The sequence below is a fragment of the Pinus tabuliformis genome, chromosome 1_2, assembly GCF_031772625.1.
Source record: "Pinus tabuliformis cultivar Carrire ecotype Pingquan chromosome 1_2, CPIR1, whole genome shotgun sequence".
Classification (NCBI taxonomy): domain Eukaryota; kingdom Viridiplantae; phylum Streptophyta; class Pinopsida; order Pinales; family Pinaceae; genus Pinus; species Pinus tabuliformis.
Window position 1 is genome coordinate 514,049,669 of NC_142298.1, and position 26,785 is coordinate 514,076,453.

General features: G+C 38.8%; 1 protein-coding gene across 2 annotated transcripts in view; it reads right to left on the bottom strand.

Annotated features, from left to right (window-relative positions):
• Positions 1-26,785, bottom strand: part of GMI1 (gamma-irradiation and mitomycin c induced 1) — a 391,650-nt gene that overhangs the window by 92,739 nt on the left and 272,126 nt on the right. The gene's annotated exons all lie outside the window — the stretch shown is intronic.

Here is a 26,785-nt window from a genome sequence, read left to right on the forward strand (position 1 = left end):
GTAGATCCATCTCAAACTTACCACTGATATGTCCTGAGGCCTAGGTACCACTTCCCAGACATCATTGACCATTATAGAGCTCTATTCCTCTACCATAGCATCCACCCATACTTGATGTTGAATGGCCTCTTGAAAACTAGAAGGTCCCCCAACCTAAGCTACTAAGCCCTGGTATCTGTTTAGTTGTCTTCGCTCCCTTTTACTATTCCTGGGTGCACGAATGAAGTTTTCTACATCATGTAGAATCTGTCGGAGTTCCCAGCTCGTTCTTCCACTAGTAATAGGCACATCTATCAGCTCTTCCTCTTCCTGAGATTTCTCCTGTTTTGAAACTTTGTCTTCAAGAGAATTTATGGTACTAGTTTCCGTTGGTTGAAGTGGTTTGACCAACGGCTCGTCTTTCAAGTTTCATCTACTCCTCAAAAGGCATTTCTCGAGATTTCCTGAAAGCTCTATCCTCCATGAACTTTACATCCCGTCAAACTATTGCCTTCCTACTCCCTAGAAGATAGACTCTATATTCCTTATCATTCTCGCTATATCCCACTAGATATCCTTTCTCAACAGTTTGATCTAATTTCTTTCTCTTCTCTTTCGGTATACGGCAATACGTTAAACTCCCAAATATCCTGAAATCTCTGACTTCAGATGTCTTCCCAATAACAACCTTCTCCGGAGTGATTTTGCCCAGTGCTACATGCTTCTGCCCACAAGAATTTAGGCATATCCTAGTCATACAGCATTTCCCTAGCTGCTTCCATAATAGTCCTGTTCTTCCTTTCTGCTACTCCATTTTGCTCTGGATTGTACGGAGCTATCCACTCTCTTCTGATTCCTTCCTTAGCGCAAAAATCGGTGAAGTCTTTGTCAACATACTCTCCACCATTGTCTGAGCACGACACTTTTATCTTCTTTCTCGTCAAATTCTCTACTAGAGCCTTGAACTCTTTGAATCAACCGAAAACCTCATCCTTGGTTTTCAGAAAGTAGATCTGAGTCTTCTTAGAATGGTCATCCATGAAGGTGACGAAGTATTCAGCACCACTAAGAGCTTTTGTGGACATCGATCCATAGATGTCTGAGTGGAGCAATCCTAGCACACTCTTAGCCCTATTGTTACTTCTATAAAACGTTGCTTTGGCATACTTGCCCAGAGCGCACCCTCTACATACATCATCTCGTTCAGTACTTAATTCTATTCTGCTCTGGATTGTACGGAGCTATCCACTCTCTTCTGATGCCTTCCTTAGCACAAAAATCGGTCAAGTCTTTGTCAACATACTCTCCACCATTGTCTGAGCACAACACTTTTATCTTCTTTCCCGTCAAATTCTCTACTAGAGCCTTGAACTCTTCGAATCAACCAAAAACCTCATCCTTGGTTTTCAGAAAGTAGATCTGAGTCTTCTTAGAATGGTCATCCATGAAGGTGACGAAGTATTCAGCACCACTAAAAGCTTTTGTGGACATCGGTCCATAGATGTCTGAGTGGAGCAATCCTAACACACTCTTAGCCCTATTGTTACTTCTATAAAACATTGCTTTGGCATACTTGCCCAAAGCGCACCCTCTACATACATCATCTCGTTCAGTACTTAGTTCTAGAACTCCTAACACTGTTTTCTTGAGAATTCTCAGAGCCCCATGGTGTAAGTGTCTAATCCTCTTGTTCCATAGTTCATTCAAATCTTTGTCTCCATTACTACCTATTAGCGCCATTGGTGATTCTAGTTGCAACTTGTACAAACTATTACCTCTTATTCTAATTTGGACCTTCTTTTCCCAACTCAGGGGTTTGACATAGACTTTCTCCTTAATGAAGGAAACATCATAGCCCTTGTTCTGAAGTTGAGATACGGAAAGTAAGTTCATCCCCAATCCTGGCACATGCAACACATTGGTTGCTCGAAGCTGCTCTCCTGCTTTGGTTTGAAAATATAGTACCTCTTCCTACTGGGGTACACTTTCACTTATTTCCCGTGGTGATTTGAAAATTCATTCTTTCTTCCTAATAATCTGAAAAACATTCTCGGATTCCTATCGTATCCCAGGAAACTCCATTTTCTATATACCAAACCTCCGAAGAGGCAGAGCTTGCCAAGCAAGCGACTTCTTCTTCCAATCTAGAAGTTAACATAGAATAATCGTAATTTATGTCCCTTGTGCATTCTTCTAGAAATCTGCACGAGTCCCCTTGAGTGAATGCCTCTACATCATGCTCTTGACCCATAATCGATTTTCCACTCCTGTTGTCGGATCTCTGCTCTGATACCATGTGAAAATTACTAAACTAGAATTCTACTACTACAACCAATTTATTTCACCTACTTATTATTCACAATAAGTTATTTACGGAATCCCTTCAGTAAATATTAAAATAAATTCTACTACAATTATCACACAATCACCCAGAGAAAAAAAATACATGCACAAGAACCAATCACATCAACACAGTTATTTTTGGACAATTGTCCCGGGAAAAACCCAATGTCAGAAAACCAGTGCAACAGATGCGGGCTTTATTAATCTTCAACAGTGATTGCTTTTACAATGAATGATTTTACAGAGAAACTGAAAGAAAACACCTGGGACTTTCCCCTTGAGACCTTCTGACACTTTGGAGACCCTGGTCCCACTTCTGCATCACCCCTACATCACTCTGCGTGGCCCAACATGGCTTTGCATCCCTCTGCGTTAGCTTGCATAGGCTTTGTGTCTCTCTTCTGGACTGTGTCTCTCTCTGCGCTGTCTCCCACTGTCCCTGCGTCACCTCCACCTCTGTCGTTGCCTGCTATTGATGCTCCCCTTTTCCTCCACCCTGCAACTCTCCCTCTGAAATTGATCTCCTTTACTCTAGAATCAATTTTCCTTGAGATATTAAGTATCTGTCGGTGTCTCTGCAAATGATCGTCAAGTCTTCTCTTATACTTTTCTTGTTGACGAATCAATGACCAAGATTGAGTCCCTAATCAATGACTAAGATTCTTAATCAACGACTAAGATTAAAACAGACTTGATCCTCGTTTTTATTTTCATGAGTTTAGCTTTAGGAACCCATTAAAAATATTAAGTATTTTAATAATTCCTCATCCGGGTAGAATTTCTCAAAATGATTTTTGGGCCCCTTGGAGATCTCATGTGCCTTAGCCTCTCCTCCAAATTTCAAGGCTAGAGCATATCCGATGCTACCAAAAATCAAAATTGGATGCCCTCACTCATCCTCAAAGAGTATCGGATGCAAGATGTTTAACCAATCCTCCAATCTGTCTTCCCAAGTGAAGACAAGAATGTTGTGTCTACTCTCCCTCTTAGCCAGGGACTTGACCAAGCTGCCTCTTGACTAGGGACTTGCTTCCAACAGCTCTTCAGGTGGAGATCATCGGATAACCAGCCGCTTGTAGAACTCCTTCCTTTGATGTCATGAATTTTTTCTTTGTCATAGGATCTACATCTTTCGAGACTTCTTAGTAGGGCACAAAGCATCCATCACTTTCATCCATGAGTCAACCATGTGATCATTCTTTCCATTGGAAAGTGATCCATTAGTCCATATCTGGTGTTCCTTTACATGTTGCCTTCTTGATGCCATGTTTCCTTAAGGATCTTTCATCCTGCTTCATGGTCATCAGTGGTGGAAGACATCCACGGCTCTTCCCTTGGCAGCCCTGCATAAGCCCATCCAGATATTATTAAAAAATAAGAAATGAACATTAAATCAAAATTACCTTTGTAATGGCCTTTCATCATGACATCTTCCAGTTTGCATCAGCATCCTGCATACATATATCTCCAAAATATATATTTTGTCAAGGGTTTCTTACTTTTTCAGACTTACTCAAAGTCTTCTTATCTTTCATGGAGATTTCATAGTCAAATCTTTTATTCCTTGGATGTTGATTGCCCTCTTTCCATGGTTGCACTTTTCATGATCTCTTCCTTTCTTTCTTCACACATTTCCTTTCCAAGAACTTCCAATCAGAGTTCCTACAACTATTGTCAACCACATCATATTTCACATGAGGACATATTATGTTGATTTCATCTAGTCGATGTGTGACCCATGCCTTCTTGAATCCTTTCAAAGAAAGAGATCCTTCCTTTTGAGATAGCTCTCGGGGTAGAGCATTCCTCATTTTTCCTTTAGGTAATCTAAACTCCCTTCAGTAACTTCCTTGATTGAATCGACCTTCAATTCCTTGATCGGCTTTACTTCTTTTGACATCATTCCACTATCCCATGAATTCCCACAAGTTGGAATTATTAATGAAACACTTGCTTCCTTTTAGTCAATGAAGATTCCAACAGAGGTTCTTAAGTATCCTCATTGAGGAAATGTTTTCCTTTTTTATTGATGTATGATGTGCTTTGTACTAGATGACTTTTTCCTTTTCTCATAAGTACCATTTATGCTTCTCATGAGGTTACCAAGGGCTATATCTTTCCATAGGTGATTTCCACATACTTCTAACTTTCAAGCTTCTCTATGATGATTTCACAAGCTCTTGCTTTCAATGCTCTTCTATGATGCCATGATGCATCCTATCATGCTCCTTAGTGAATCATGATTGCCATATCTCACAACAACAAAAATTGGAAAACAAAAACTTAGAAAGAACTAGGTGAGGAAGACAATCTCAATCATAGTGGATATCCTTTACTTCCTCTTTCTTGGACTTCTTCTTTTCAGCTTCTTGGGCTTCTTCTCTCCTTATTATTGTCCTGCTTGAGCTTAGGACAATCTCTCTTGTAATGTCCATATTCTTGACATCCATAGCATTGAATCTTAGCCATGTTCTTCCTTTTCTGAGAAACAAATTTCCCAAACTTTCCTTTTCTCTTTTCTATAGCGGCATATGCTTGATTTTGCTCATTAAATCCTCCATTAGTTTTTGCTTTCAGCCTGGTTTCTTCAATCTCACATAATTACCATAGATCTTGGAACAGAGTAGCTTCTTTCTTCACATAAATGCTTGAAGTAAAGTTACCCCACACCTCTAGTAGTGCATTTAGCACTACGGTGGTCATATCCTTGTTAGCCATTATTTCTCCCAAATCTTGAAGTTGATCCCTTATTTTAGATATCCTCAAAAAGTATGAGGCTATTCCTTCCTCTTTTGATATCCTTAGCCTTAATGAGATAACTTCTCCTGCAGTGCTTACGGAAAACAACTCTACCAGTGTGTCATATATTTCTTTTGAAGTTTCAAGTTTAGCTATATATGGGATGAGGGAATCCTTGATGGATTCTATGAGAAACCCTTGAGCCCTTACTTCCCTTTCATAAGCTTTGCAAGTGCTTGAGCATCTTCTTTCAATGGTTTGGTGATTGAGCCTTTGACATGTTCCATGACCTCATTTTCAATGAGATTAAGATCTGTCCTCTTCTTCCATGCAAGAAAGTTTGAAGCCCCAACCAATTTGTTGTTTTCCTTACAAAAATACATTTTGACAAATTCAGATGTAGACATAAATATACTTACTTGTAAAGATGCTTCTTCCACTCGCTGCCTCCTTGAATTTGAAGATGATATAGATAATAGAAAACTTCTCCATGATGAAGATATTTCTCTTCAAGAATGATCCTTGACTCCACAAAAAGGGAGATCACTTTAGATCCTTTGATGGTGATGTCCTTGTAGATGATGATCAATGACGACTTCTTGATGACGTCTTGATGCTTCTTGGATGATCTTCTTCAATTGTAAGGACCTTACTTCAACGAAAGGGAGATTGCCTTGGAACTTTTTGAAGATGATGACAATGTCCTTGATCTTGCTTCTCTTATATGAATAGTCTTCAAGATACTTTGATTTGTAGGTCTCTTCAATTTGAGTAGGGTCTTTCTAGTCTTTTAAGCATCCCAAGGCTCCTAGTGTAGACTTCTTCTTTTATCTAGGGTTTTAACACTTCTTTGTAGATCTTGACTTTGCTATGATGTCCTTTGAGATTTGAGCCTTGAGTGCTTGTGTGTCCCTTGATGTGATGCCCTTTCCTTGACTTGTCACCTTGGCTCTAATAACATGTTGAGAAATCTAGGGCATTAGAATAGGTGATTTCTCTTGTAATGATAATTGCTTGTGAATTCTTTTTATTTCTTTAGATTAGGATCTTCTCTTTACTCAAATTATTATAGTGTTCTTCTTCATCCAAGAGCCACCAAAGCATAAACAATAAAGAGACAAGAGACACAAAATATAGGTGATCAGCCGGGACAAAAACTCTCCAACTTGAGAGGAAAACCCAAACGAATTCTTCTTCTTGTAGATACTTCAATTGACGAGTAGCAAGACCAAGACCCTTAATACAAGAAACTCTCCAAGACCAAGTCAAAAGCTTGACTCCTCCTTCCTTGAGTCAATGATGGTCAAACTTCTACTCCCACTATTTTGGCAATCCTTCAGATTTCAATCCCCTAGTAGAAATCTGTAATTCTCAACCCTTCTTTAGAAACCCTAGTTGTTGTATTTGACTTAGTTGCTTCTCTTGATCTCTTTCGCTTGGATAGAAGGACTTCCTTATGCAACTCGGTTTGATAAGTATCTTCTTTTCTTCCCTTGATTTGACTTCAAGATGGACTGTACAAGCCTTCACCCCTTTCTGCAGTAGACAATCCTTTCCTTGCATGTGTGAAGGTGTTAGCCCGAAAAGAGATCAGAAAAATGGCTCAGTTATGTTCCTCTTTCCTTCACTTGGTGGTGAGGCTCTTCTCTTGTGATCTTCACACTTCATCTCGGTTCAGATTTCTTGACAAGATTCTGCCCTTAATGATGCCGAGTTCTACGATATATATAGTGGTTTGTTCATGACATAGGTCGACTTGATCTTGGGCCTAGGCCGACATACCCTTTTGGAATCATCCTTATTCCCTTTTGTAAGGAGAATTCAAGGAGAGCTTGTGACAAGGTCTTGGACGGCTATTAACACAATCAAAAATACCTTTTACAATATGTAACATGTCTTCAATACATGACATTAACTTCCTAGACATTTATGACTTGATGACCAACCCTAAAGGCTCGCAATGAGAGCCTTAACTATAAAATAATTTTATTTTCTTCTTTTCATCAATTACATAAAATCATAATTACATGTCATTATGAAGACCAAATCTGTTACATTTTTCAACAATCAGACCCTTCTAGGCAAAATGTAATTGAAAAAATAAATATTTTTAGTCTAGAAAGTCATGGAAACACCAAAAGTACAATTCAGCCCTTGCATCTAACAGTCGGCCTAAAGGAGGGGGAATTCGACCCCTCAAAAAGGCTATATAAAGGAGCAGTTTGACCTCATTTGTCACCCACTCACGAACAAGTTTGATCTATAGCTAGGAAGCAAGAAGCCAAGAAGAGCAAAGGTCTAAAAGAAGAAGACTTGTTTTTGGGCTATCTCCCTCTCACGTGCAAAAGTATAGGGTTTTTGCACTGACAAAGGAGGCCGAAATTGCAGATCTGAGTTGTAGTAGGACAAAGTGCAGTCTCTTGTTTCTAGAAGGAAGAGTACTCTATCTTAACCTGTTGACCTTGGAAAGAGTTGTCTTGCTCAAGGAAGGTCTCAAGAAGAAGCTAGATTAGGATTTTTGCAACTGCTAAAGCCCTGAAGTTGCAAATCGATGGAGCGGAACTAAAGCTGGGAGGTCGAAGTTGCAGGTTGAAGTTGGTTAGTGCTGGATCAAGAAAGGACTTGTTGGAAGGGCTGACTTGGTACTTGGAGAGCGACTTGGTCTACAGTTTGGATCTTTGTTGTCTCACTGAAAGTAAATTCTATAAGAAGAAAAGAATTTTTCCTAGGTTTCCCCTTGGAGGGGTTTTTCCTGCCTGAGAGCCTAATTTTTGTGTCCTATCGCTACTATTTTTGTTCTTGATATTTGTTTGATAAAAAGATCTAAAAGAACAAAAGAAGACTAAGTTCACAAGTAAATATTAAGGTTAAGGAAATTGTTATAATAAGTTGCCAATTTGAATTTTTCAACATGGTTCTAGAGTTAAGGTAAACAAGAAGGCAGCTAAAATGATCATCTTGTGGACACAAAGAAGGGTTTTCTTGTCAAGGGGAATCGTTTGTGGAAGAAAAAATGTAGACGACCTATTAATCTAGAAGCATGGCTTCTACATTGAAGAATATCAAGACTACATCAAGCTCTCATCACAGGAATGCTTGAGAGGAAGACTACAAGAAAGGTTGTCTCTTAAGAGAAGGAGATCTTTTTAAAGGCTCATTGAAAGGCATCTTTGAAGGAAGCATCAAAAGGATCTTGGTATCATTCATCACTCTTGAAAGTTGTTGTTGGAAGAATCCTAGGAAACATCTTTCAAGGAGTATCATATTATTACTCTATGTCTGAATCTACAAGTCATATGGGTTCTTTCTACAAGGAGAGCAATAAGCTCGTTGGAGCATCAAAATACCTAGCATGCAAGAAAAGGATTGCCCTGGTACTTATAGAACATGAGGTAATGGAATATGTTTTGAAGTCTGAAATTGTTTCTTTTTAATATCCCTTTTTCCCTCTTATTTTACCTCCTTATCACCATTTTGTACCAAACTCAGCATGTTTAAGGTCAAGGTCAACTCCTAAAAAGGTATTCATCATCCATAATTAGAATCTCTACTTAATGAATTATAATGAAAATATTCTTACAATCACAAAATTACAAACATTCTGCAATGAATATTAGTTTCCACGGCAATGTTCACTATTAGACAGTTTGAAGCACTTCAAATAAGGGATCAAGACTACATGGAGATGACAATTGTCCACCATATGGATAACCACCTATCAACACAACTTGGCAAGCTATGAGGATTGAGAGATCTAGAAGTCAAACTCTGAAAATGACGTGTAGCAATCAAGCAAAAGAAGCGGAGGAATAAAACAACATCAAGCGAGTGAGATTGAAGACCTGTTCCACTGTTAGATTTTGGATCCAGATAAATCTCCTATGACTTGCTCTTTCAGTAGCAAGTCATAAAGAGATTGAGTTTTAAATCAAATCTCTCTCGTAGATGTCAAAATGGCACATTTCGTGTAGGCATATATCTCTAAAAATCGCTTTATGAAAATTGTATACAGGCTGTAAGCCACGATTTGAGAGATAAGTATGGAATAATGAAGTTTATAGTCATTTTACCTTCTTATCACCATTTTGTAGCAAACTCAGCATGTTTAAGGCAATGTTCCAACAAAACTCCAGTGCGGGGAGACGCACAGGGGGGACGTGTAGCAGTACCCTCAAATTTTAGGTAAATTTGAGGGGTGCGGGGAGTCGTCAAGGTATATATATATATATATATAATTCAAGTTCATATTCATTGTTCACTGTTCAATAATGAAAGCATAAAAATATTAAATAGACAATTGAAATTTGAACCATTAATCCATCCTCGTCATTCATTTTGATACATACATCATTCATATGACATACTCAAGTGAGAAGTCCCATTATTGAATTAATTATTATTCATACATACCATGAGATTCGAAAAACAAAAATAAAAATCAATAATAAAATATTGAAATACATTGATCGATATCATTCATCATTCAATGGTTCATCATTCTACAATCTACATTGACTTAAAAACTAAATTCATCATCATTCTAGAATCTAAATTGAAAGCAAAACATACTAGTATATACTATATTTTCAAAGTTTGAACATTAAATTTATATAACTCAAAGTTTCAAAGTCAAACTCAAAAATAGTTAAGAGTGAAGAGTCAAGTCATCAATATCTAGTGTCGCAACTCAAAAATGAAAAATGGATAGTGAGCACTGAAAATAAAATGATAAATCAGCATCAAGGACTCAATCTCAATGATTGGTCCTCTACATCTATCTGTTGCATGAACTCATCAGGACCATCAATGGGAATGTCAGTGTCCAAGTTAGAGTCACTCTCTTCAATAACCAATGAAACTCCAACCATACCATGTCGCAGCTCATCTGGTCCATCCTCGTCATCTATCTGTGCACTATCCTCTAGATCCACATCCCATCGTGTTGTTGGTCCCTTCCGATACTCTGGTGTCTTCCTATGTGCAATACGTAGAGAACTGTGCACTGCAACTAGCTTCGATCCTCTCCTAGAGGAAAGTCTATTCCTCTTGATAAAGTGGATGAAGCTATATGTGGACCAATTCCTCTCTGCTGCAGAGGAACTAGCAATCTGAGACAATAAGCGAATAGCAAGGTGTTGGATCTCTGAAGCATCATCCCCATGCATGGTCCACCAACCAATGGGGTCAGTCTGGCCTAAATCATTGCGATCTTCCCTTGCATCATGCTTGTTAAAGGGACCACTGAGACTTGCAAATTGCATCCACTGTCTCCTAATTGTTCTCCTTTCTTCTGAACTATACATCTTTGTAATGGCAGCTCGAAATCCCTTTTTGACCTCTAGATCTTCAATGGGAAGAATTCTACCAGTCCTTGCCACATACCATTTTGGGTTGAGTGCATATGCTTCCATGTGCAAAGGTGTATTCATTCGATCCCACCTACGCTATATAATGGGTCGAATTTGGGTCATATAGAACTCTAAGGAAGGATCTTTCTCACGAATGGCCACCCTTACTTGATCCAACATAGTATCAAAAGTCTCATATATTTCTCCAAGAGAAGGAGAATATGTGTTAGTGTAGCGAATGACCTCACCTACAGGATGTAAAAGTGACATCAAATAACCACAATCTGTCCACCAATCATTATCCAGTATTTGAATCCTTATTTTCTTTCCTTCCTCTGTCTTGGATTTTGCCCATTGTTCCAATCTGGAGTTACAACCATGGCCTGCAATGCTGACTGCACCTCCAACATCCTCTCTAATAAAAGAAAATAACTAGCATATCTAGAATCAGTGGGCTTCAGGAATTCCTTCCTCGCCTGAGACCTGTACATGGCTAAAGAGGTATGGTGATTGCAAATAAACATCTACACATTTCTTGCAGCTATCACCAAGTTAGATACCCACTCAATTTTGCCAATGTATTTCAATGCATTATTGAGCGCATGCACACAACAAGGGGTCCAGAAAATATGCCTATATTTACTTTGAATCATTAATCCTGCTAATCTACACACTGCAGTTGCATCTGTCACAACCTGTACAACATTTGTAGATCCAACCTCCTCCATAGCATCACAAAGAAGCTCAAATTGGAAAGTTGCATCTTTGCGCTTTCCAGAACAATCAATAGCTCTAAAAAAGAAAGGCCCCTCTCGGCAAGTAACTATGATGTTGATAAGTGGACGTTTGGCAATGTCTGTCCACCCATCCATAACGATAGAACAACCTTCCCTCACCCATGTCTGCCTCATATTTTCCTTTTGCACATTAATATTGGCCACTTGCCTTTCTAATATCACTGTCCTCAACTTATGTTCACCTGGGGGCACATATGAGGGTCCTGCTACTGCAATTGCCTTCACCATCTCCTTGTAGTAAGGAGAACGACTAACATGGACAGGAATGCCATTGACAAAAAGAAATTTTCCAATGGCATCATCCATATCATTACGGTTCAACTTACCATACATTCCTATAAGAGTTGGTCCCACTGCACAAGAACGAGAACCTTTAGTCCCAACAGCAGATGGTGGAGGCATATTTTTCATTTTTCTTTTGGAGCTTGTGGCTTCATCAATATTTTGGTGAGCTTGGGCCATGAAATTTTTACTTGAGAAGTTGCCCTTTGCATCTGCTGCCATTTGCATCCTCAAGAGCTCTGATTTTTGCAATATGGTTAATGTTGAACATATATGAACCCCTTTGCCACCTACACCCAAAAGATGCATCTTGATCCGACTATAACTCCCAACCCAAGAATGACCACAAACATTGCATTTCCAATGGCGTGTCCCACCTCTTTATTTTCCTGGTTTTTGTTGAGTTGAAGAGTCAGCCATTTTGGTAACATATAACAAAATACGTTTGATTAGATTAAACGTCCCTTTTGCATATTCAACCAATGCCTTTGGCGGGGTTGCAGTTGCAGTTGCACTGGGAGAAACACTCACTGCACTGCTGCCATGGGTTTCATTCATTGTTGATGGGATTTCAGATCCAAGAGGACTCTCTATTTGAACATCATAATCACTATCAGTATCACCATCAGTGTCACTGTGACTGCTCATGTTGTAATCAACAATCTTAAATTTGCAGGGTTGCAGCGTGTTGTGCCACTGTTTTAATTTATTTTGCAATTTTTTTTTTGTTTTTCTGCCCTGCAGGAAGAGTTTAAAAAAAAAAAATCCATCATGTAAATTAAAATTTACAATGCAAATATGGTAGAATTAAAATTAAATTATTAAAATTTAAAAACATAAACATAAACAAAAAATAAAAATTAAACTCGAGTGACTGTGTTTTGAAGCATTTTGAAGTTTTCATTAAAGTTTATATTTAAAAATTATTAAAATTTAAAAGTTGGGTCGAGGTTTGTAACCTGCACCAAGTCCGAGCTCCTTTACAAGTAGGAATTTGAACTTCATAAACATGTTGCATGTCCTAGCTCCATAGTCAAATGCTTGCTCTACAAGTGACTGTCACTACAGGACTGTCCTCAAGTTAGATGACTGTCGGAACAGTTCTGAGTAGCAACAGATGTCAACACTCAGCTTTTAGGCAGTCTACCCGAGCTAATAAATCTGAGCCCCTTTTTCTATCACAGATTCGATGTAACACAAATAGGACTGCAGTCCGAGCTTTTATCAGTGGTTAACTGAACATCCACAGGTGCATTACCATTCCATCATAAATGTGTGACTGGCTGGGCCATATAACATAGATCCGAGGGTATAAATTTATCACCGAATTAGATAATTTGAATGAGGAACTTAAACCCCAATATATAATAGTTTTTAGTATAAAACATTATAATTATAGTTTAAACAAATGATATCAAATTAAATAAGAAAAAAAATAATATTAAAAAATTAAAAAATTTTAAATATTACAGCAAGGCCGCACGCTGCATGTTCACTGTTACAACATTTTTTTTTTAACTACAAAATTAAAACAGATCAGATTTCAGGCTTTAATGTCTACCTGGAGGTGGAGACGCACAGCGTCAGGGACAGAGGGTTGATAGTAAAGGACTCCGAAGGTCCGAGGATGTTGCGCTACGGCTGAAACTTGAAAGTCGTGATCAAAATTTTAAACAACAGGGGCTGGCCGCTGGAGCAACTGCCAACAGCAAGCCTGCAAGGGGACGCAGCACGCTCTCTCAACAGCAATGACTCGGCTCACCGTCCCTCAGCTCAGCGTCTCAACATTTAGGCAAACAGCGGGTTGGAGCAATGTGAGGCGACTGACTCAAAGTCTTGGCTCAGCAGTGGCAGCAGGGAGGTTGGTTGGGCGTGTTCATTGTTCACACTTTCATCTGTGTGTGGAAATGGTATTTTAGCGGTGCCTAGAAACGCCTCTGTGTGGAAATGGAAATGACTTTGGGTTGAAATGAAATGAGCTTTTAACTTTAAGTTTTGCCTTTCATGACTTTTAGGTTTAGGCTTTTAAGTTTTAGTTATTTAGTTTTAATTTTATTTTTTTTTGTAGACATTTAAGTTTTAGTTATTTAGTTTTAATTTTAGTTTAAAAAAAAAAAATTAATGGTTTTGATTTTTGAATTTTTGATTTTTAATTTTTAATTTTTAAGTCTTATTAGACAAATTTAAAGGGGGACGCCCAGGCACACCCTTTTTCGGGAGTCTAGACTCCCACACTGAAGGGGGACGCCCAGAAGCACCCTTTTCGGGGAGTCTTGGGGAGTCTAGACTCCCACACTGGGGAACCGCACCCCATTGCGTCTCCCTGAGACTCCCAAAAAAGGGTGTGTGGGGAAACGCACCCCCAAGAGACTCCCCGTCCCGGGAGTGTTGGATGCAAGGGGTGCGTGCACCAAACCCTGGGGACGTGTCCCCGTGGAACACTGGTTTAAGGTCAAGGTCAACTCCCAGAAAGGTATTCATCATCCATAATTAGAATCTCTACTTCTTAATGAATTATAATGAAACTATTCTTACAATTATAAACATTCTACAGTTAATATTAGTTTCCAAATGTTCATTATTAGACAGGTTAAAGCACTTCAAATAAGGGATGAAGACTACATGGAGATGACAATTATCCACCATATGATAACCACCTATCAGAGAAACTTGGCAAGCTACGAGGATCGAGAGATTTGGAAGTCAAACTCTGAAAACGAAGTGTAGCAATCAAGCAAAATAAGCGGAGGAATAAAACAACATCAAGCGAGCGAGATTGATGACCTGTTCCACTGTTAGATTTTGGATAGAGATAAATGTCCTACGACTTGCTCTTTCAGTAGCAAGTCATAAAGAGATTGAGTTTTAAATCAAATTTATCTAGTAGATGTCAAAACGGCACATGTCGTGTAGGCATATATCTCCCAAAATTGTTTTATGAAAATTGTATACAGGTTGTAAGCCACAATTTGAGAGATAAGTATGGAATATTGAAGTTTATACTCATTTTACTGTGAAGACCGATATACTCTCTTTCAGTTTAATATAAGCTACTTTTCTCAATGCATGCATAAAGATTTTATGATTACTAGCTGACATGCACTCACAAGAGGGCCACTTGTTGAACTGTGAGGCTTTGTTTTTAGTTTCATTTTGCATTGCTTATCTTTAGTATTCTAGTTTCTTTCAGAATTTGTTTCCATTATAATTGCATTTTTGACAATTCTCATTTTGATTGCAAAGTACTCATAAACAGAAAAGCATTAAAAAGATTTCAATTGTTGAATGCATCTTCTTTCCAACACTTAATCATTTCATAGCTTAAATTGATTTCTTAATTGTTGATGAAACACTCTTTAGAGGATAAATACGCACACAAGTAATCATTCTCAAGTTGTAAAGATTTTCAATTCATTTTTCGTAGTAGATCCTTTTATGGCAATTTCTCTTTCATACAATTAATTTTGAATTTCTTTTCTGCAATTTAGTATGAGAGTTCCCTTCTGCAAGATAGTATAGAATGCTTTGAATTCTGCAAAATACAGCTAGATTGTTTCTTTCTTGAAATCTACCTTTTAAGCATTTTCCTTTCATACAATTAAAGGAAAGTTTTGAATTCTGCAACTTAAGATAGATTTTCAATTTCTGCAAAGAAGTGGTTTTCAATTCAGAATTAAGATTTAATATAAATTTAGATTGAAAGAATATGTGCATAACTACTCTCCAATTTGTGTCCATGCTTAGGACTAGTTTCATTTCTAGAATCAATTAGTTCACAATAAGAATCTTATCATTTATAGCGCACATAAATTTGACAAGTACATGAATCCTGGTTGACAATTAATGAAGTAAATTAAAAAGAATTAATTTACCAAACAATATGTAACTGGGGAAACTACTAAACCTAGCAAAGACAAGACTCAATAACTGAGCATCGATGAAGATCTGAGGAGTGTTGTCTGTTGCTGTGGAGGCCAATGGCTCTCTATGCACACCCTATATAGAGAGACCTCTGGGGTTAGGATCTCGTACAGGGAGACCAAACCCAAATGGAAACCCCCTGTAATCTTGCATAAGATCCAATGCCTCCCCTAGGCTTCCAGTACAACTAGTCATTAAAATAATCGGGTAAACGAGTTTACAAACTATGGATAACAAAGTGGGCACTTCATAGTGGCATGCCCCTTCCGTAGTGGGCTTTGGCATATGCTAGTGTCTTCAAGCTCCAAAGGGGGTTAGCCAAGTACCTTATTAGGTATTTTTAGCCCTTAAAGTGGATGGTATGTCAAAGGTACATCCCTGTAATGGGGGTGGCAAGTGATAAACAGATGGAATGGAGAAGGGAATGAGAGGAGCAATTGTGGGCCACATATTGGAGCATAGGGGTAGCTAGATAAGGGGAAGCCCACACCCGAGTATATAATGTGTAGGAAGGAGCAATCGTGGTACATGAGGTGCCCCGACCATGATTTTTTCGACCTTTTTTATATGCCTTTCCTTTTATTAATTTTCTTTAACTAGTTGCTCGGGGATCAAAGGACAAGAGCATGATGTGTAAGATATAGCAGTGATTCCCCCTTCTAGGTAGGGTGGTTCATTACCCTCTAGGGGTTGGGACAATCATCAGTTCTTGAATGATAAAGGAGGCTCATATAGGGCCTATGGAACTAGGATGATGGCCATCAATTGGGGTAGACAGCTCATGCAATAGCTTGTGCCCACATGCTAATTATTTTTGTCCTGACCATCTTTTGCATTTTGTGATACAACTTCATGTTAAATGTGACCAATCATGCTTTTGCTTTTTCTTTTAGCTACTTCAACCTCCGGGTTATCTTCTAGCCCTGACCCAAGGTGGGGGCGAGGGGATTGGGAGGCTGGCCCTCTATCGACCCAAAATGGAAATGTGGACCCAGGTAAGAGAAATGATCAATGGGGGTATACTGAGTGGAAACAGAATAATATATGCAAATAAAAGAGCGGGACCACGCACCCAAAGTCAGGTTTTCCCAAGTAGTACCACCCTAGAACCAAATTATCGATAAAGGAGATCCCACGGGACTAAGATCCAAGGGTAACATCCTAAAGAGATCAAGGGGACAAGAGCACAAACTAAGCCCACCATTTCTGACAAACCCCCCCATCAATCCATACCCAAAAGTATCCATGAGAAGCAAACCCAATACTCAATTACCAAATGACAAGACATACCTTTAGATTCAGGAGGCCAACTTTCAAACATACAATCAATATAGGTGGGTGAGGGACCACATGGCTAGCTCAGGTGGCAGAGAAATGGCACAATGAGCTAACAGGACGCTGCAAGGTGTTGTTGGCTGCCGACTAAGACCCATCATGGAGAAAACTTTCTCCTAGGGATATCACCCACGAAGTGGTGGCAAACATTTGGCTACAACTGGGACGCGATCTCTAGAAGAAGTGAACGGGGTTGCTTAATGGGAGGTCACAAGAACTCCAACAATCTCTTGGTCAACATAGAAATGTTATCTCCACATGTCAAAGATCAAAGCCACGAGGCAACATGTTTTTCACGATGTCGTATGATCACCTAATTGCATCCAAAGCATTATAACTTGGACATATCTTGTTTTCCTTCCAACTTTCCAAACTTCCCTCTCTTCTTCCTAGACCTTGCAACAAAAGCATGAGGTTATTCATTTGATTTGATGTCATCCATTTCCTTCATCCTTGTTTCTTCCAAGATACATTGAGCCCATAGTTCATCAAAAGGAGTAGTAGCCTTTACTAGTTCTGAAACTGCTCCAATCATGTGGCAAGGCATTTAACACACATTTTTCATTTCTAAATCAAAAACGACTTCCCCAAGCCCTTGCAACTAGTCCCTTATTTGTGAGATATTCATAAGATATTCAAAGGTCTACACTTAGGCTCCCAAGATCACTTATTTGTGGCCCTCCAACAACCTTAAGGTGACCTTCAATTCTGTCCAAAACTAGGACCTTCAACCTACACTCTTCTCTTTGTAAGGATGTCCAACTAGACCTCTAAAATCTTCAAATCTGAGCACACTCATTTGAGCTTTTTCATCCCTAACTAGGGCATCTTGCAACACTCATAGTCTATGTCCAAACACTCCCACAATCCGTCTTTTGTTGTGCTTTTGCCATAAAAGGATACAACCTAGCCTAGGTAGCTTCCTAGACTACTCATCCTTCCAAAATGGTGCTTCCCCCTACCCGTAATCACAACAAAATTTCATCCTGCATAACAAGGAGAATCCCTCCTAAAATGTGCCCAAAACTCAGTAAGTTGTCCTCGTTAAACTTGCGCCAAACCAAACCACAAACAAAGACCAAAAATCATCACTTTTTTCTACTCCTTTTCAGCTCAGCTATCTAAGAGTGCCTTCAACTATCTTGATGCTTTCAAGACATTTCAAGAGATTTCAAAGATTCCTTGGAACGATGACTTCTAGGATGGCCTTCTACAATAGTGCCATCAAACAACGTCAAAGAGTGGATGAGGATCCCAAGATTTTTTTATGCTTCCTTTTATTCAAAATTACTAGATAGCCTTCAACAAGAGCTTATCCTTCCTTCCTTCCCTCAGTGAGAGCTTGATCCTTCTTAAGATGATGAGGTCTTCAATGAAAGCTCGTTGTAGTAATTTTCCTTCTAGGTCAATAGGTCTTCTTCTTCGTTCCTTGTGTAATTTTGCAAATGATTCTTCTAGTTGCCTTCTCTTCTTCACCTCTCTAATAACATGTTGGAGAATCTAGTAGGGAAACTATTTAAACAATTCTCCTTATCTTTAATAGTTATTTGTAAACTTTACTCAGCTTTTTTGTGTCCTTTATGAAATTCCTTTCATCAAATAATTATCAAGAGCATAAACCGTGAAAAAGAATTAGATATATGAATTTAGAAAATGTTATGGTAGGATGTGGATAAATTTGTTTCGCAAATGTTAGGAAAACTTGATTATAATAGGCATCCACATGAATAAAATGTTAGGTGTTAGTTGCTTTAAACAAAGAAGGTAGTATAAAATGTTAGGCAAGCTAAAAGAAAAAGAAGCTTCATTTAAACGTTTTTGGAATACATAAGGTTGCTAGCTCAAATGCACCATCATCATGTTGATCCTATGCCGCATGTAAGGAAGAATTATCAAAGGATGTCATGTTCCCATTCTTACACTAAAAATCCCCTTCCTACATAGTAATCTCCTATACATTCGTTTCCCTAATTCCCTTCTTCATTACACACTCCCCTCATAGTTTTATCCTAAGTTTTATTTGCCAATAATTTATTACCGACACATTATGTTTCATTCCCCACCTCTCTACCATATAACTTTCCTAAGTTATACTCCCGACACATTATGTTTTACCTCAGATATCTCATCATGTGAACATTGGATTAAAAGTTTTAATCTGGTTTCAAGCCCCACCATTAAAAGCTGATTATTTTTCTGCTCATCCTCACCCCCCCCTCCAAAAGTTGTTTCTCCAAAACAACTTACCATTAACCGCTGATTACTTTGCCATCCTATCGCTGCCACGTAGCCTCTCATTAACGAATTAAATCACCTCCCTCCATACTCTCGTTATTCATTTATTACAATTTCCCGCTAACCCCGTGCCATCAACAGTTGAAAATAAGTTTGTTATAAACTCATTTCAAACCCTCCGCAAACTTCCTATTTTCATACCACAGTCTACAGAGCTAGAATTGCTGTCAATTTTCGATCACAGGTACTCCATTGATTACCAATTGAGCTAACCCTCAGGGCTTCAGTTTCCATGTTATAGAAGGGTTGGCACAATAAACCAGAGTACAAAAGATAAATAGATAAGACAACAGACATAGAACTATGACAGCGATAAAAATATTACATCTCTACTTACCCATTTTCTTCCCCTCTCCTAACCTCACAGATTCGTTGTGCTATTAAATTCCCATGTAGTGGTTAAACCTCTATGTAGTTTTAACTGCTATATTTTAGGTTACCTATCAGTGTCACCAAAACCCTAATAAAATCTCGATAAAATCCCCAAATCATGAGTTTTTCAACCAAACCTATTTTTCAACCGGACTTCTTCAATTTTGTCTACACCTATATATATATATATATATATATATATATATATATATATATATAGTTAAAAATTGAAATGTATATGATATGACCCCAAGGATGGCATATATGGTGTTAAATCATCTAATATATACAACCCCATATATGTCACCCTTGGGGTCATATCATATACATTTCAATTTTTAACACCATATATGGCCCCCTAGTTATATCATAAGAAAAAAATTGAAAATTTGCTCTAAAAAAGGGCTCAACGATACAAAAATGGAGAAGACACATAAATTTCAACCTGAATTAAAAGAATCAAAGAAAAAGTTTCCACATTCTTTTTCTTTGTGCATCATGGACCCCAAAGATCAGTGACTACTACATCCATGGAATATTTGTACCAAGTAGATCCACCCGCAGAGATCATTTCTTGCTGCTCAACCACGAAACCTGGCCCCAAGGGTGTCGAAAGAATTGAACCTGTAACCTCTCAATAGCAAAGGTACTTTAATAATGGGGACTTGACCAACTGAGCTAACCCTAATGGCTTCAGTTTCCATGTTATAGAAGGGCTGGCACAATAAATCATAGTACAAAAGATAGACAGATAAGACAATAGAACTATGACAGCGATAAAATATATTACATCTCTACTTACCCATTTTCTTCCCCTCTCCTAACCTCACAGCGTCGTTGTGCTATTGAATTCCCATGTGGTGGTTATAAACTCTATGTAGTTTTAACTGCTATATTTTAGGTTAACTATCAGTGTCACCAAAACCCTAATAGAATCTCGATAAAACCCCCAAATCGTGAGTTTTCCAACCAACCCTGTTTTTTAACTGGACTATTTCCATTTTGTCAAGTTTTTGCTGATTTTTTCGAATTTATTTTCTAACCACTGATATATAAATACATATTTTCTCAGCTACAATCCATGGGCTTGTTACCCACCAAAATGGGTAACCCTATAGAAGAAAAATTATCCTCCCATACTTCTCCATCTAGTCGGCTAACTAGCATCCCCTAATAACTACCACTAGTTGATGTTGTGCCACTATTCATCTCTGCACCTTGCATTAGTCATATGTTTCACAACCATCGGGCAAGAGCACATGAACGAAGGTAGGCTTTCAATCAAAAGGTACTTTATTCATTTTCCAATCGGGTGCTTATGCTCGTTTGTATTTCGAGCATTTTATATGAATTATGGAGTGACCTGCAAGGAGGATAGGTTTTGACCGTGATCTTGATTCCTCACCTTAAATGGGGGTTTAATCTTCAACATTAGTCCAATGGTACCTCTCTAATGGCCCAATGGGTATAGGGGGGCACTACTTGGTAAATCCACATTGAGACAACGTAGTTCCATCTATCCCTATTCCATAATTACCACTTTCCTTCATACATTCCAATCCCTTATCTCACATCCACTCTTCGAGTTCCACTAACCAATGGTTCTTTGGGATTTTGCACCCATACATCCATACATACCTAGGTAGGGCCCGAAAAATTTGCCTCAGGAAGTTAATGCAACTAAAAGAAAACAGAAAAGATATAATGGCCACAAAACAAATCAAAAGAATAAAAAAATGCAAAAGATGGAATGGACATACAAATTAGCACCTCGGAAAAAGCCTAGCATGAGCTCTACCTCACTCGTATGGCCATCACTCAATTCCTAGGCCAATGTTTCCCTATTACATCATAAAAAGGAAACCCTACAAGTCCCAACTCCAATGGGAAATGAAATGAACCATCCTTGAGAGCTAAAACAATTGTTATACATCATTCAAAGCAAGCTCTAACCCTTTGAGCTATGAGCAGTCATACAAGGAGAAATCAAACAAAAGTAAAAGATGCATAAGAGGCATGGAAAAACAAAGGTAGAGTTGGTAACTCATGCATCCACGATTGCTCCCACCTCACATCCATATGCTCAGGATGTGGATCATCATGTTGGTTCCTTTGACCATGGCACTTGGCCATGAAGTCTTCTCCCCTCCGAACCATCATTACTATTCACCAACAACAATCAATTAAATGGTGGATTGAGGAAATGTTACTTCCCCTTAGGGGCTAGAAAGTGGAAACACCTAATAGGGCGGACCTTTAGCCACTCCTACCTAGGGCTGAAACACCATTGCAAGTTCAAAGCCCCATTTTTGGAAAGGAAACCTTATGTGAAGTATTAAATAACCCATAACCATTACATTCAAGCTTGGTCCACTTACATGCAATAATGATTATTGTCCTCGATGATTTGGTTGCTTGCACTACACTTTATGTTGTGATTGTCAGGTGGTTCCTCAGCCATGACTTAGGGACCCGCAAGTACCCAGGTCTTAAGACAAGCATATTGGCACCCCACAAGTGAAGCGTTGAGAGCCATGGGCCTCCAAGTAGCAACAAAGCATCACACATGACCTTGGGAACCTTCTGCACCTAGAGCATTTTGACGCTTTGCCCTATATTTGATGACTTTTTAGGATGATGCACTTGGACCCAACACACCCCCAAGCTAGCCTTAGCACACTAGGAGCAATGTCAATTGATCCAGGGCCCAGATGAGGATTATATCACCCCTTCAAACATGGGAGGGATAACATCACCTTGAAATCCCTCAACATGGGAGCAGAGATTGACATTTTGAGCAGATGGAGACCCATGAGACCCCTCTTATGGTGCCCCCATTGAATTCTAGGACCATAGTGATCCATTGACAAAGATTTGAGTGCCAACCCTCAAAGAATGAATTTTAGATGCATCTACATCAAGTTTGACACCTATAACAATGAAAACGATTTATGGGTTTGTCGTTTTCCTCGTTTTTGTTAGTCTCGATCCTAGACTATTGGTATGGGCCCACTAGGCTCCCAGTGCACCTTTGATCCATGCATGCATGGTCGACTAATTCCTTACGCCATCAAATCACAACTACATGCAACGTCACACAATGGCTCACACAACAAGATAGAAATATAAATTATGAGGTTTACACAAGCAAAATTACGCAGGGACCAAATTTCGTTAATTAAAACTACTATACTCTTACATGGCATCTCTTGCAGCCTTGGCTAGCCTGATCTCAATTCTAATGGTCACCTCTTTTCACTGCCCGAAGGCTACAATTTATAAAGGAAATTACATTTTCATGGATCACTTTGTATACATGATTTTATCCATAAAGCTCTCAACATAATCCCTAAGATGCCTCACACATCAGATTTTTCACGCTTTTAATCCTTTATAAAATAGATTTACCTAAGTCGCCAAATCTGTCCCTCCCCCTCACATGTCACGAATCCAGCGTGTCAAACGCAATTCTCTACTTACACGTGTTCAATTCACTACTAGTGAGTGTCCGAAGTTTGGGATTCGTGTCAAGAAGGTCTTTGATTCCTGCCCAGAGAGAATTACAATTTTTGGGCACGTCTCCACCGAAATTGGGCTGCATTTGTCCATTTGCATTTGTCGTTTGGGTGTTGTAAGACTATAGGAGTGATCGGAAAAGGAGATAGGAGTGTTTTGGATGACAGTCATACTCTTAAGGGGTCATCCTGCACACCACCAGATGCATAGATTACATTAGATACATAGGAGTAGGATGCAGAAGAGAGAAATTGTGATATTGATGCCAAGTTTGATGTTGATGAGCTATAGACTTACCCTACAGCTTGCTAGCAGCAGCCTATGAGATTCTTCCTTCTTGTTCTATTGTTTTGGGTTCTAGTTTCTACCAATGTTGCACGACTTGTACTCATATAAGACTCGTCACGGCATTGACTCGTTGACTTGTATAAGACTCGAGAATGACCCTTATAAGACTCAATTAAGACACGTAAAAAAAAAAAAAAAAAAAAAACTTAAAATATGGTAAATTTTATGCACAAACAAGAAACTAATGACAATTCCAATCCTTATAAGTTATAAAAACCACAATATATCGCAATAATTCATAACATCATCTCATATCCATAAAAGTACAACATAACATATTCGATTTTTGTAAGCAAAACATTAGGATACTGAATAAGAAAAGGACTCATGATTCCATAATTAAAATCAAAAATGTCAGCAAGTTCAAAATTCAAATACATATGTCATAAATGATAAATCATTGTCTCATAACAATCTTGAGTCTCATCACTCATGGACAACCACGCCTAAAATAAGCCGTCATGGAGCTAGTGGTAACATCAGAAGACTGAAGCAACTGTGAGGTAGGTATATTTGGCATCTCCATTTGAGATGGCAAACTAGAGAGATCCTCAGTCTCTTTATCAAGCCAACTCAAATCAGCGGCCTCCTCCTCCACAACCCAATCAAACTCTAAATCAATACTATCCAATAAAATTGGATATGTATCCTTTGGTTGCACTTGTTTTGTGAGCATTCGAAGGTTATAGTAGATGAAAACCAACATCTCGAACCTCTCATGCTCCAACTTGTTTCTCTTTTTGTTGTGGATGTGCTCAAATACTGACCAATTGCACTCACAAGAAGAAGCACTGCAGGGTTGACTCAAAACTCTGATGAAAAATTCTTGTAATTATGGTGCCTCAGTGCCACAATCTATTCACCAATGAACTGTAAAAAAATAACAACAAAGATTATCAGTTTGCAATGCCAAACATATAAAATAGAACTACTTAAATTACAAGCTAAGTTCTAACTATTTGCTCTTACAAGGCATTTTCTTGTCCTTGAGACGTTAGCTTGAGCTGAATCCAAACATGTCGGATGCTTCCTTGTACATATCTCGTTGGATGTTGATTTTGTCCTGAATATCTTGATCCAGGAATATCTTCTCAATGCATATCATGACACCTCTCATCACCTCGGGATCTCTTTGAATGCTAGACCCCTCATTATAGAATAAGCTCGGATTGAGATATGCTCAAGCTACATGCAATGGTGAATGTAGTTGCATGTCCCAGCTGGAATCAATAATTTTCCCTTATAGAAAGTCTTGATGGCCTCTTTGGCCCTATCCATGCCCTCGTAAATATATCGCATTCCAAGTTTCTCTCCATCCATCAATCTCAAGACTTTCACAAGGGGCTCAATCAACCTGAAAATATCTATCACTTTGTCCCACAAACTATCAACAAAGACAGAGGTTTTCACAAACATTGCTTATGGTTTTGTGCTATCTTTCTAGAACCCATTGCTGGCTACAAAACATTCTTCTCAAAGCTTGGTACTCATACAAAAGCCTTTGAAGGGAAAGAAACTTTGTAGAAAACCATGTGACAGTTGGGCGACTAAGCTCACCCACTGTGAACTCCCTCATAAGGTTCAACGCACAAGCATGATTACAAATATACTTGGTAATAACCTTGCATTATTTCACAACATCTTGCACCCACTCCAACTTCCCAATGTCCTCTAGCATCAAGTCTATGCAATGGGCAGTGCACCGAGTCCAAAAAATGGTGGGATATTTGGCACAAAGCAACCTTCTATCTACTGCATTGTCCATGATTACTTGGACAACATTTGCAACCCCAACTTCCTCCACCACATCAGCCAACAATAAAAAAATCAAATGTGCATCTTTTACATTCGCAGATGCATCAATGGATTTTAGGAACATGGTTCCTTTAGGGCAAGCTACAACAAAATCTATTATTATTCTACCCATCTGATCTGTCCACCCGTCAAACATAAGTGTACAACCTGTAAATTTCATGAGCTTTTAATGCTCTCCAATTGTTCCTTGACACACTCAAGCTCCTCATCTAGCTCTTTCCCCCTAAGTGCATTATAAGACGAGGCTTTGTATCCAGGGCTAGCACATGCAATGGCATCCACAATGGGCTGCTAAAAATAAGACTTTGCATATTTGAATGAAACACTGTTATGGGACCAAAACCTCCTCACTGCCATATCTGCCTCCTTCCTCTTCTTTTCATTGAAACTATCCTAGGTGGGTGGAGATCCTGGAGTTGTACAAGGACTGGAGAAAGAAGCGGTTATACTCTTGTTTGCCACAACACTTGAAGACGAGTTACCAATACCTACACTTTGAAACTTTGTTTCACTCTAAGATGAAAATCTACCTACCCCAACAATCTCATCCTTCCTTCTTTCCCTCTTAGAACTTGCTTCTTTAATGGATTCCAAAGCAGCTACCATTTCAGTAGTGACTTCATCATGGCAACCTTGACAACATCCCACACCATTCCAAGGAATTCTGGCAAGCTGGTATTGCAGCTTGTTTATCCCTGCATGCATTGTGGCATTGCAATAATTGCACTTGATATTGTGGGCATTACCAAGAATGATTCGTTGACCATGTGCCCATATCGGATCACGAGACTATCTGAAACCCTTTTGGTGGCATGGTGACAAAATCTAGAAGAAAAATAAATAAATTAAAAAAAAATGGTTTTAAATTTATTTTTTTTTTGTTTTGAATTTTTTTTTAATTGCAAATGTTTTTGGTTGTGTAGCCGAGTTTCTCAGCCACACAACGGCCCTGTGTGTATGAGAAACTCAGCCACAGGCAGCACCAAACAAAAAACAAAAAACAAATATGAATACATGGAAAACATTCTAACTAGGTTCATGAAGCTTAGTCCGATTCGATGAAGCCTCCTTTGGCCTCCTTTAGCCTCCTCCAACAGCTCCTTCACGCTCCCCTCCTCCAACAGCGCCTTCACGCACCTTTAGCTTCACTCTCAACACTCAAAGAAATTATCCAAACACTCAAATGACAAGTGAATGAGAAATGGAAGAGAGAGAGATGCTTATAAAGCTTTTTTTCCCTCCAATTTCCCTTTTCCTCCACCTAATTTCCAGAAAAGAAAAAAAATACATAAAAAAATCAAATTTTTGGACAGTTTGTGGGTTTTCATGCGTGAAGGGTCTTATATGAGTCTGATGGGGGTTTCATGGGCTAGCCGCGGGTTTGATGCAGTTAGCTGGGTCTTATACAAAACTCGTCGGGTCCGAGTCTAGACCGTGGGTTCTATCCAGGTGACTTAGCCCAGGCATAGACCCGCCCTTACCCGCGAGTTTAAAAAGGGTCATGCTTCACCGGTCTCTACTTTGTTTTGTACTTTATATTAGCCTATTTACCATTAGCATTCCTAGTCGAGAGTCCTCAAGACTTGGAACCTGTGTAATACATTTTAATTTTGATGACTTGAGAAAACTGCAGCGTATGGTTGATTTCTTGTGTTTGTCCAATGTCAACTTATCGTATTCCTCATTGATGTAGTA